General features: G+C 42.2%; 1 pseudogene; it reads left to right on the top strand.

The window, feature by feature from the left end:
• Window positions 1–1,538: 1,538 nt before the first annotated feature.
• Window positions 1,539–12,679, top strand: part of LOC109470378 — a 14,727-nt pseudogene continuing 3,586 nt past the window's right edge.

The raw sequence follows: 12,679 nt of genomic DNA, 5'->3' as shown, positions 1-12,679 counted from the left end.
TGAGAGCGGCGTCGCGCCGTTGTTACAGAACCGGTTACACGCGCGAGTCTGCGGTGCCGGCGTCCCACAGCCGCCAGCCGTGCGGGTCTGTGTGCCCGCGTTCCCGCAGGGCGCGCTGCAGGCTCCCCAGGCGTTCCAGTGCCAGTCGCACCGCCGCCGACGTCTCCGTCGCCACGACGTCACGTCCGTACAAAGCAAGACAAGAATCCCCAAAGACACAACAGTTCTAAACAGGAACATTTTTTACACAACCTTCGTTCACATTAGTAAGAAAGTTTGTTATCTCCACTACCCTGGGTGAGTCAGAGATCTAGATAGTGATTTCAGCTTGCCGTAGACCTAAGGTTACAGTACCGCTCAAGTGGCTGCTATTAGTCATGCTGTTAATAATCATTGTCCGATACGATGTGGACATAGGTCGTACCATTCCCAGTGTTTAGGTTTTACTGATAAGAATAAGGGTAAACATTGGTCATACCTTTGGTTCATTTCTAACGGAGGGGTGATCCGCCATAGCAACCTTCCTTGTAGGTACACCTACCTTATATTGATCAAAGCAAAGATAACATACATGTATATCACTTGATGGAACAAATAAAAAGTTAAGATAACAGGAATAAAAAATTTCAAATGCCAACAGTTTAACAAAGCATGAGTCACAGTTTTCGTGTAAGATTATATAACGACTGTATAACACTTTAACACATGTGTAATAAGGTTGAAAAGAAGAAGAAGAATAAGATTGAACTTAATGCTACCGTATTGTGTTATGGTAATAAAGTTACGTAAATATTTGATGAATGTACTGTGTGTACATTATTGTAAATCCGATGAAGTCCACATAGTACAATTATAATGCACCGGAACATGAAGGATCAGAACAGAATAGGGAGTGTTTGTTTAAGTGTGTGGACCCGGGAACAATCAGGAACGAAGTACGGAATCAGGTTTGCTGTGATGTTAACGTATATGACATACATGTAGCAGGGCGCGGTGCGAGTGACCCACAGGAAACCTGGTAATTAAATAACGAACTCTGTGACAACAAAAGAAGTCGCCGGCGATAAGACGTTAATGCTAAGAGCAGGTTGTGCGTAACAGCGAGCGTAGACCAAAACACCTAGCAAATCACTGCCGTAAATGTCATTTCGAGCTCGGCCGATCAAAGAGACGGGGTGTAAACAACGATTAAACGGGTCATCAATAAGCACTTTTGGTATCATCCGTTTCCTGTATGAGTCAGAGATCTAGTCTGTACTTCCTGCTTCTCTAGGCCGGGTCAGTTGCACTGTGCATGTGCGCATGCAACTTTGTTCAGGCCGGCAGATACAATAATGTTCCGTTACGATGTGGACATCGGTAATACCATTCCAAGGGGAGAAGCAAAAGTGGCCATGAAAATGCCACAAGCCTCTTTCCTCCCCGCTTGAGGCAAGTGGTCTGGCCCTTTTATGACACCTCATACACACCCCGGAAGGGCACACCTTTGCGCGGAGTTGTTGCGTCACATACGCGCCCTTAAGGACATCAATACACAAATGGCGGCGGTACGCCCGGGTCCGGGCCCGCTGTGGCCGTGGCTGCTCACGGCCGTCCTCTGTACCGCGTCGGCTACAAGTCTGGTGAACTACAAGCCGGGATCTCGGTATGACTACGACTACAGGGCCTCAACAGTCGTGCACGATGTCAGCCATGTGGTCACAAAAGCGCAGGTAAGGGCAAATTTTTCACGGCAAATGTGCAAATGTTGGCACATTGGCGCATTGAATCCGTAGTGTGTTCTTGGCACACAATTAGGCAGATTAGCCTAAAAGGCGTCACTCCACCGTACTTGGAGGGAAGTCATGTAAAGTGCCTTTCCGACGGGCCCAACGTCGGGCCACGGTGAGTATCGAACCTGGAACCTATTGGTTCCAAGTCCAACGTAACTATAGGAAAGGGCAAATCACACACTGAAAATGGCGTACTGTCTCTGTTGTAAGAACACCTTGCCGTTCTAACGCGTTGTGTGATCAAAGTAAGCCGCCATTACCAGGCGGCGAAAAGTTACGGCTGTGAAGTTTATGTTTTGATTAGATTGATGCTAATCCCAGTAGGTAACAGATACAGGTGTACATGTAGCTTTGTATAGTCACTCCAAATGTGGTCGCACCCTCAATAAACTCCGACTTGTCTCAATTAGTTGGTCAAACAACAACTTGTTGGCTTCTACGCTAATGTAAACGTCGGTGATAAGGCTAGGTGATAAGTAGAAAAGTAAGTTTTAGGCAGGAGTTGGGGTGCTTGATTTAGTAATAGAAGTTGTAGGTCTCCTCTGCCATATTTATGTTTAACTTCGTAAAAGGAAAACATATAGTTTTTGCTCTGTTTCAACTTCCTCTTCCGTTCCAAACAAATAAGGTCAATGACCAGAGCCAGACGTCTGTCACCATGGTAACTGGTGTTGGGTTACATCGTGTTGCAATGAACAATGAATGTAGTTAAGTAAGAATTAACAGATAAGACCATACGCGAAGGTAAACATTATACATTTGCTTTGCAATTGTTACCCTTCTAGTTTTTCCTCCGTTTCTTCCTCTTCTTCTTCTCCAAGCAAATAAGGTCAATAAACGGAACCAGACGTCTGTCAACATGGTAATTAGGGTTGGGTTGCTTCATGTTGCAGTTTTATAGCAGGAGGGATTTAGACTCCAGTCAGCATATATGTGAGTGTTTGAGTACGAACTAACAGAGTAGACCATATGCGAGGGTAAGCTTTGCAAATGTCACCTTTCTAGTTTCGGCTGCATTAATGTTTTTTTTGCGTATATCTATACCGATTTATAACCAATGTAAAAAAATGTCACCAAGGGGACTGTCACATTGGTTGTAGGTTGTCGTCCTATTTTGATGCCGTAAAATTTTCAAGCAGGCTGTGACATGACCAGCCCCCAACTAAAATCTGAGACAGTTTTTCGATAACAAGACAGCTGGATTTTGTAAGACACAATCATGAGTATCCGCAGACTTATAATTAATGCAGTTTGAGATCGCACGACGGCTGTACGGCGTGCGTGGTTTACAACAGGGCCGTTATAGCCTCGGTCACAACCCGCCGTACGTGCTTTTTGTCCGTACGTTTTTTGGGAGGCTACGTCTGCTACGTTTTTTTTCTGAAAACGTGGGGAAGGAGTGGCATCGACGCACGTCACTCGCACGGTTTCGCAAGGTATAAGAGTGTGGTCTGCACGCCACGTCTGGCCGTGAGCGGTTGCGTGAATCGTTCGTTGCGCAAGTGGTAAGTGGGTTGTACGTGCTTACAACGTACGATCTCCGTGCGATTGCAACTTTACCGTAAGGAGGCCGTACTCACACGTGTGTCTTTCGTACGGTACGTACGGGGCACGCGCGTCGCCCGTACTCGCACGCACGGGTGGTGAATCCGCAGACCACACGCAGAAAAAGTTTTACATGCACTTAAAGTTCTACGGCGTGTCTGCGTTCTCCCAAATCCGTAGGATTCCGTACGGAGGTGGTACTCACCACGCACAGGTGCCCTACGTTTGCCCACGTTTTTGCACGTAGACAGCACGCAGAAGCATGTACGGCGGGTTGTGACCGAAGCTTTAATAGGCCCCTAAGGTTTACGACAGTCGTGCATGTGTCCTACAAAATGCAACTGGTATGTGACGGAAAATACTGCGGTCGATCCTTGACGACGGTCGGTTGTGTTTTGGTCGGAAAGCATGAGACAAAACATGAGACAAAAATAATTGTACGGCAGAGGTGACTGTGATTTATTGTGTAGGCTCTTCCAAATAATCCTCAATGGAAAAAGATTATGCATTATTAAAGAGACTATTTACAGTTCGTCAGTCGTGAATGTTGGCATTCTCTGGCGAATGCAAAAGATTGTTAAACACTTAGACTAAGTCTAGTACTTACAGTTTTTTCTGCTTATTCTAAGGTTTTACTGCAAATAATAATGATAAACATCGATCTTACATTTGGTTCATTTTAACGGAGGGGAGGGGTGATCCGTCATAGCAACCTTCCTTGTTAGTACACCTACTTTGTTGATCAAAGGAAAGATAACAAAAATACATGAATGTCACTTGATGAAAACAAGAAAAGTTAGAATAAAAGGAATCAAAAAAATTCAAATGCCAACAGTTTAACGAAGCATGAGTCACAGTTTTTGTGTATGACTGTACTAGTATCACGGCTGTATAACACTTTAACAACTGTGTTATAGGATTGAACCTAATGCTACCGTAATAGTGTTATAGTAACGATGTTACGTAAATATTTGGTGAATGTACTGTGTGTACGTTATGGCAAGAATTGTCTGTCAAGAAGTCCAGGAATATTGGTGGTGTGCCTGAGTTGGATTTTCTAAATAAAGGCCCCATTCCCACCAGGGTAAAATTGTCGAAGCCGGATCAAAGCGAAGCAATTTGGCTCGATCCGGATAATATTAGCCTAGTTGGAATGGGCCCCAAATCTCATGCAATAACAGGAGTGAAAACTAATCACTATACTGATAAGAAAGGTGACAGACCCAGAGCCAATAAGAATCGTTAGTAACTCAGGAGTGCCATAAAAACAAGTTGCAATGTCAGAATTTCAACACAGTATGAGTCACCTTGTTGTTGGCAAAGGCCTATAAATTAAATCTTTATTGATGTTTGATTAAGCTCGTCCATAAAGTTAATTACTTTTTCATAGATGTCTCAGTCTGATAAGACGCCAAACAGGGCATTAGGACGTTTTTTCCTCCTTAGCAACCTTCCGTGTTCACACAATGGCCCTGTCAGTCAGAGTTAAAGCGCACGTCTGTTTGTGTTTAAACCAGACAAAGGTTGTTTTTCACAAGGTGGGTTCTAAAGCCTGGTGTCAATAGAAAATATTGTAACACCGAGATGTAAAAGAAAAGGTTAACAAAATCTGCTGTTGCCAATATAGTGCGCACTTTTGTGTTTGCTTTTTGATCGTTCGCACCTTGGAGTGATAAATATAGAGGTAGTTTCTAAAACTTTATTGCTTTGCCTTTATTATTTACCAATGCCCTGTATTTTAGACAAGACGTATTCCAATTAAATGGCAAGGTTATTGCACGAACAAGGTTGCTAAGGACGAGAGTACCCTAAGACAAGTGAAGAGAATTTTTTTACACAACCAAGTCTTTTATTCGGCCGACATTTGGGTCACCGTCTGTCACCTTCCTCAGGGCAATTCTGACTGGTTTACATTGCACAGCAGCACAGGTGTCGCTGCTGTAGATGCATTCCCAAACGTACAACATATCTAGACATATACGCATGGTTGCAGGGTCACCGAAACGTCGGCTGAATAAAAGACTTAGTTGTAAAAAAGAGTCTGTTTACTCAGTGACTTACCAACCTGATGAAACTATTCGCGGACCCTAAACCCACTTCGTCTGCCCTTTATGTTTGACGTCCATAGTTTTCCGAACAATGGATTATATATAAAAGTGGTCGCGAATTTTTTCAACCTTTCGAGCGCCGACTTTGTGGCTTCATTTTGAAACCCTGCTAAAGAAAAACACAACCGATGTCTGGATATATCAGACAAAAATAGACAAACGTTTTCATTTTGATTGACACGGAGTTTGTGAACAAGAAAGGTTAGACTGTAAAAACAGACCACAACCTGTATCCTAAGAAAAACTGTTTGGGAGAACCAACTTAATTATTAGCACGAAAAACAATTTTTTTTGTACCACAAATTCTTATCCCATTTTTTTACCTACAAGACAGAACATAATATTCCGCCCGAGACTGTGTTTTAGTCATTTTATTCAAACTAAAATTATATATTCCCAGTTCAGCGTCATTCCCTTACGTCATGATGAGGAAAACAACACCATCTGTGATCTGGTGATCAACGACGTGGCCCAAGAGATAACACAGATAGACGGTATGGAAAGACTTATTCATGTACTACCCTTTGTGCACCGCTACAGTGGTATATAAGGCCACAGCGACCTACATGTAATTGTATGGATGACATCCGCGCACGCATTGATTTTTGTCTGTTCTCAAAAAAAGAAAGAAAATATCACGTCCTACGAGGCACTGGCCAGGATCCGACAATACTCCAGAGGGAGGACGGCACCCTGGCTACAGAAGCTCCACGACTCAGGAACTCAGTTCATACGTGCAGTGCCGATTCATAAATTCATAAATTAAAAAAAAAGCCAGCATGTGCCGGCTTGTCGTATACGTCGCTTTGTACTGCCGCAAATTCATAATACATGCACCAGCTTTGTATTCCTGTGGTTTAGTAGCATTTTTATTTTTGGCCAGAATATTTTTTATTCGCCCTCACGCACTAATTTGGGGGTCTTCGGAGGATGGAAACCATACAATTAAGTCGGTGAGGCCTAATATACTTTTAAAACATGACATATGACATGCAATATCATTTTTATTCTCTAGGAGTGTGTCTTAGCTTTGCCACGTTTTGAGTAACACTGTACCTACCATCTGTATTCACGTACAGGAAACCATGCTTTATTTGATGACCTGGATTACTCCAAAAGGTACTGTTTCACTCCTAATTATTTAGATATAGCCTAATTAGATTAATTAGCATTACTAACTTCAATAAAATGGTCGGGGTCGTGTGGTGTAGCGGCAGAGTGCGCGACTCGGAGTCCCGGGTTCCAACTGAGAGTCCCGGGTTCGAGTCCTGACATGCCACCGATCTTGTGCCCTTGGGAAAGGCACTTTACACGACTTTCCTCACGTAGCTCAGGTGTAAATGAGTATTGTCCTGGCATGTATTTGTCCCCTGTGTTGGTGGCGGCATTAATATAAGTTGAGAAAACTTGAGTGTGTCGTCACCACGTCTGGTTGGTTACATGTTGGAATAATAAATAAATAAATAAATAAATAAAAATGGTAAACGTTTTTGAGAAAAATGCTGACATTTTAATTAGTAATGAAGAGTGAGATAAATACAACATACAGCATTTATATTGTATACCTGCCTTGTTTGTGCAAGGAGAGTTTGGAACACGAACATATAAAGATTTCTCTTTAATAACTGTGTAAAAGATGAAACGCATTTTTTGAACGCTCAATATACATTGACATGCGGAAATCCTTTAATCCTTTATTAGTTCCTTACAATTAAACCAGAAATGTTCGTACTTACCGAAAATAAAATTGTTAAAACATATTATGACATACAAGCATTGTGATCTAAATGAAAAATTATGTAACTTTGTCCATACATGTTTCAAAAAGATAGAAGAGATCCTGTAAACATAGATGTATACGTAGCACAGCAATGGGACACTCGTCCCTTGTATCCTGTACCTCAGTTATCTAACTAGCGCATTTGGCCCATAATGGGCCTGAATATGCAATAAAGTTTAGTGTCATTGTTAATGTCATTTAATTCATTTCCGTCCACTGTCAGGTTTCTGTTCACCGTGACTAAGAACGGCGAGGTCGTGCACGTGTACCATCCTCACGATGAGCATCACCACGTGTTGGGGACCAAGAAGGTCCTGGTCGGCCTACTGTCCGCGCGCCTCCATACTACGCCAGAGGTAAGCATTTTACTTGCATTTTGTTTCAGTCATTTTAGTTACAGGTAGTGGTACGACGTCAAGAACCCAACATATTATCTAGGGATGACCAGATGGGATCTTACGCATAGCTGTTCTCTCGACACTCATATGTGGCAATGGCCAATGCGCATCTACATTCTGGCATAAAATCAAGCTCTTCCAGTAGATCATTCTAAACTGACAATGGCCATTCTAAGAATAAAGCTCTGTGCACTATGTATACATCACATTTACTTGGTTACAAAGTCCTACATCACCCTCTATAGCCGTACAATATCTGCCTGCACAGACTACTAAATATTTCCATGAAACTTGGGGATGTTCGTTAAGCAGGAGTGATTTATGGTACGGATGACGTATTTGCGAGATCTTTTAAACATAAAGAGTTGTTAACAAAACCTTCTTGTTGTGTGATGAAGATTTGCTTCTATATTTTTGCTATTGACAAAAAAATCGATATACAGTATAATTATTTATTTTGATGTTAACAATTTTTGGTATACTATGTTTTAGACCATGACTCACGGCAGACCTTGGTCCTACAGTGTGAAAGAAACTGGACATGAAGGTATGAAACCTGGCGAGAATATCCGTTAAGTAAGTCTCGTCTTTCTATTATTGGAAACCATATGTTACAAGCTCTACATCATGCATTCGTCGCGTGGCGTAGTGGTAGAGCGTCCGACTATGAAACGGGAAGACCCGGCTTCGATCCCGAGTTGTACCCGGGGCATGCCTGGACATGCGCCCTGACGTTGTGCCCTTGGGAAAGGTACCTTACACGACTTTCCTCACTCCACCCAGGTGTGATTGAGTACCTAACTTTGGTTGGGGAAAGTCGTATTGAGGTGGCGTCGAATGGCAGCCGCACAGACCCTTGCGACAGCTCTACAAAAATGTGTGGAACAAATATGTTATATGTATTTTTGTGTATTATTGTGATTGTAAACCCTGTATCAATTCAGGGCTATAAAAGGCTGCAATTACACGGGTTATGTTTGACCAATAAACCAAAAATTAATCCTAATGTTTTTCAGGGGAAGATGACCATTCCTACGTTGGAAAGGTCACACAAGAGGGCATTATGTTCACCAGGACAAAGCATGGTCATGCGGTCCGCAACGCTAAAGCCAAGAACGAGAAGGTGAGAGGAATGTCTTCTTACTAGACATGCTTTAGAGTAGGGCAGCAAATACGCTGCTAAATCTTTGAAATAAGATTTATTGGCACAGAAGATGGCCATTTGTATTATGAAAACGTCAGGCCCTATGCCTAGCTATGTCGTCCAAAATGGAGATTAACACTCAGTCTGTCAAATAGTTTGGTCAACTATACCTTACCTAGTTATGACTGTTATTACTGTTATCATAACAATTTTTATCTCTGTTATTTTATCTCTGCAGCAAATTCTCTACCACAAGGCATATGAAGTTCCTCACACGATCCAAACGAAGGAAACGTTTTCATCACCAACACAGTCGACCCCGGGGTAACACTTCTTTTTACGTTGTAAAATTACCTTGTAGAACAAGAAATCTGAGATTTTAAACCTCTAGTAAGTATATAACGCATGATGATCATTTCGGATTTCATATTAACGGCAATGTTGACGACAAGAAAAAGATAAGATTCACGATTATAACTCACAATACAGGATAATACACAAACCCATTCCTGATTTTTCCACAATACTTTTATGTTCGGCATTCTTAATGCAATTTATAGCCTGTACATTTACAGTCCTTCTGAGTTTTCTACAAGCGCGACCCTCTGCACCCTTTGCACGCCTACCGCCTGCATACTATGAAAATCTAGTTCTTATTGGAACATAGCACCCCTATGCCGGACCCCTTGTCAGAATGGTAAAACCCGGCATACTCTTTAACAAGGTCATAAAACCAAACCAATTTCATCAACGCGGGGGTGTCCAGAGGCCGTCCACATTTCGATGCCCGAAAACACATGTACAATTAAATAAAAGAGAAGCGGATCATCTGGCCCCCAATAGCAAAACGAGACCCCAAAAAATCCGTCCAGCCCACCGTAAGTTACAGCTGAGAACGTAAAAATATCGGAAAACTTACTTAACCCTTCCGCGGAAGGATGTCTCCTTCCCCGGAGGTAAAATCAGAACCAAGCTTATCACGTAAGGGGTCCTTCTTTGATGATCTTTTCGGCATATGTATTCATTAGTAATTTGGAAGAAAAAAGGTTAACATGCACAGAGTGTAAACTATAGTTGAAGAAACACACCATAAATTTCCGGCTGATCCCGTCAACCTTCATCAGATGTGTGAAGCAATCGCTGACTTTCCGGAAGTCGGAAGCGTGATGACGAGTTTCTTCCTTGTGTTGGAACAAGTCTAAACTCTTCAACTATGGATTCTACCAACACAGGTGATCTTTCATTCGAATATTAGAGTGTAAACTATTTGCCCTTTTTAGATTCCAACCTAATGCTGGAATACCAGGGGATCCGGCGAAGCTACAAGAGCTTGAGGATGAAGACTACGGTACGTGCGAGTTTAGTTCCCAACACTGTTAGACCAGAATGCCCTTATGAATTTTTCTACAAACCAGTTCTATACAAAATATACCAGCATCTAATGTTATACTGTCTTTTATGTTATGTGTTACACAGATATGCCGCCGATGACAGCTGAATCTGATGGGCATCTGAAGCTCGTGCAGGTTATACCAGCCACAAAACAGGACACTTACGAAGTTCCAGCAAGTTTTAAACATGGCTCTCTTGTAGTTGATGAGGTAGGTTTATTCCCTTCTCTCTTAGAACAACACAATATTTTAGCCTTTTCATTATTAATTTTTTAATTAATTCTATGTTCTGTGTGAAGTATCATTCCCTGGAAATCGACAGTTTGTACAGAACTTTATAAATTGCATTTAGAGTGAACTGTTTCCAGTATCAAATCATTAGATACGCCTTTATGAAATGCTCTATTCTTGCCTAATTATTTGCTACATAATTAAGGGTTAATGACCCGCCCCGAGGTGAAGATGGTGTGATAAAGCCTTGTCAGTTGCTATAACCACCGAATGAAGCCATCGAGTGAGCGACAGCGAACGAGGTGGCCTTATGAGGTGGTTATAGCTTCATCTTCATCTTTGCAGGGGCTCTAATATAGCCCCTGTTGGGGCACTTTAGGGGGGGGGGGGCAAGCAACTGACAAGGCTTTATCACACCATATTCACCGAGAAAGGGCGGGCCATTAACGCTATTATCATATAGCCTATCAAAATTTACAAAGTAGAGAGTAACACATTCCTGTACATATACATCTGAATTAAATAACAAACCGTTACAGTCACTCCTCTATATAGCTATCTTCCCGTCCGCTGGCCACTGTTCCTGTGCATCTTTCCCGATTCCAAGGACCCACATATTGAGTCTAAATTGACATCAATCAGTTCTTCTATGACAAATTCTGACACACCATTGTCTAAAATTGTATTCCCTTTAGTGTGATGATTTTACCTGTTCTATCAGAGTTCATATGAGTTCACTGGAACTTCGGAACAGAACCGGTATTCCATTTGTGGTTATTTTGGGCCAAGAGAATAGAACAAGCTTCCATTTGAAGTCATCTGAGGTCATTTGGATGTTTCAATACAGAGATGTACTTACTAATGGGGGGTGGTGCAAAATATGTTTTCTTTTCTTTCGCTCAAAATCCACGTGAATTGACATGGTCTTTATTTTGTTATGTATTGCTAAATAAATTGGGTGATGACAAGACGGTAAACATTTCTAGTCAACAAGGAAACGTGCTACAAATGTCAGCAAAAAGAGTCAACTCCCCTGCAAATGGTTTGCTCCGGACCGTGCTTTATTGTGCAACAAAGCACAATTGTGAGAATAAAACACACCTGGCAATACTTGTATCATGCTAACCTTGACATTATGGCGTCATAATCAATATGGAATGGGGGCTTCTGATTGGTCAACGCCACCTGGCTATATGATAATGCTAAATTATGTACCAACATGTAAAAGTGAAAGCTATTGCTTTTATTCTAGAACATGAATAATGTATTATTCTTGTCACTTCTTATTTACTTTGTTTCCCAGCCCCCAAGGAAAATCTTGACACTTGAAGACCAGGAAGAAGCAATCGTTGGTAACCTGACGTGCATGAGAACTGTGAGGCCAAAAGGTTAGCCCTCTACTCAAATATCATGTCTGAAAAACACACGTACTGTACTGGAGTAAGAATATGTGATATTGTTAAAATTTTTCATTCAAATATTCATAGCACCTTATGTCCATTATTCATAGCACCACAACATTCATGACCAGGAACTCTTTTTTTTTTCCAACACATAATCACAAGATGATGATGATGAATCACAAGACGTGGTGACGGCACACTGAAGTTATGTCAACTTATATTAATGCCACCAACAACACAGGGGACAATATAATACTCATTTTTACCTGCGCAAAGTGATGTTTAGGTCACATTTCCAAACCAGGGCCCGGTCGGGCTGTTTGTATGTACCGAAAATTAATAATTCATATCCAGAATATACAGAAATAGTGCCCACGATTTTTATGAAAACTTGTCTGTGCTTTGTCTTTGGTATCGTACTTTTCGTTCCCAAGAGTTGCCCGGCCGAGCCCCGTGTGGGAATTGTGACCTCAGCATTAGGAAAGTCGTGTAAAGTGTCTTTTGCAAGGGCAAGCGATCGGTGGCATGCCAGGACTCGAAGCCGGGACCTTTTGGTTTCAAGTCGACATGACCCCATTTTTTAATTGCTGCAGAATCGCAGGAGAGAATCACATGTTTCCACAACATCGTGGAGACGCTGCATCATCTATCGCCAGACAACCTCACAAGGGTGGCCGACACCTACATAGCGGTCAACACAACATCGGAGAACGACATAGAGAACCGTGACGCCATTACTGATGCACTCGGCGCCATGGCAACCAACGACTCCCTGACCCTGCTGACCAAGCTGGTCCTGACGCCTCAGCAGAAGGATGCTAAGCTCGCCCTCAGGGCGCTTTTCCATTTTTTCGGACTGAAAAGTCCACCACCACAGGTATCTAGACCGTACGGACACAATGTTTAT

The sequence above is a fragment of the Branchiostoma belcheri genome, unplaced genomic scaffold (assembly GCF_001625305.1).
Source record: "Branchiostoma belcheri isolate BF01 breed outbred unplaced genomic scaffold, Haploidv18h27 scaffold221, whole genome shotgun sequence".
NCBI classification, from domain to species: domain Eukaryota; kingdom Metazoa; phylum Chordata; class Leptocardii; order Amphioxiformes; family Branchiostomatidae; genus Branchiostoma; species Branchiostoma belcheri.
The sequence above is the reverse complement of the archived record's forward strand: the minus strand, read 5'-3'. Positions and strand labels throughout refer to the sequence as shown.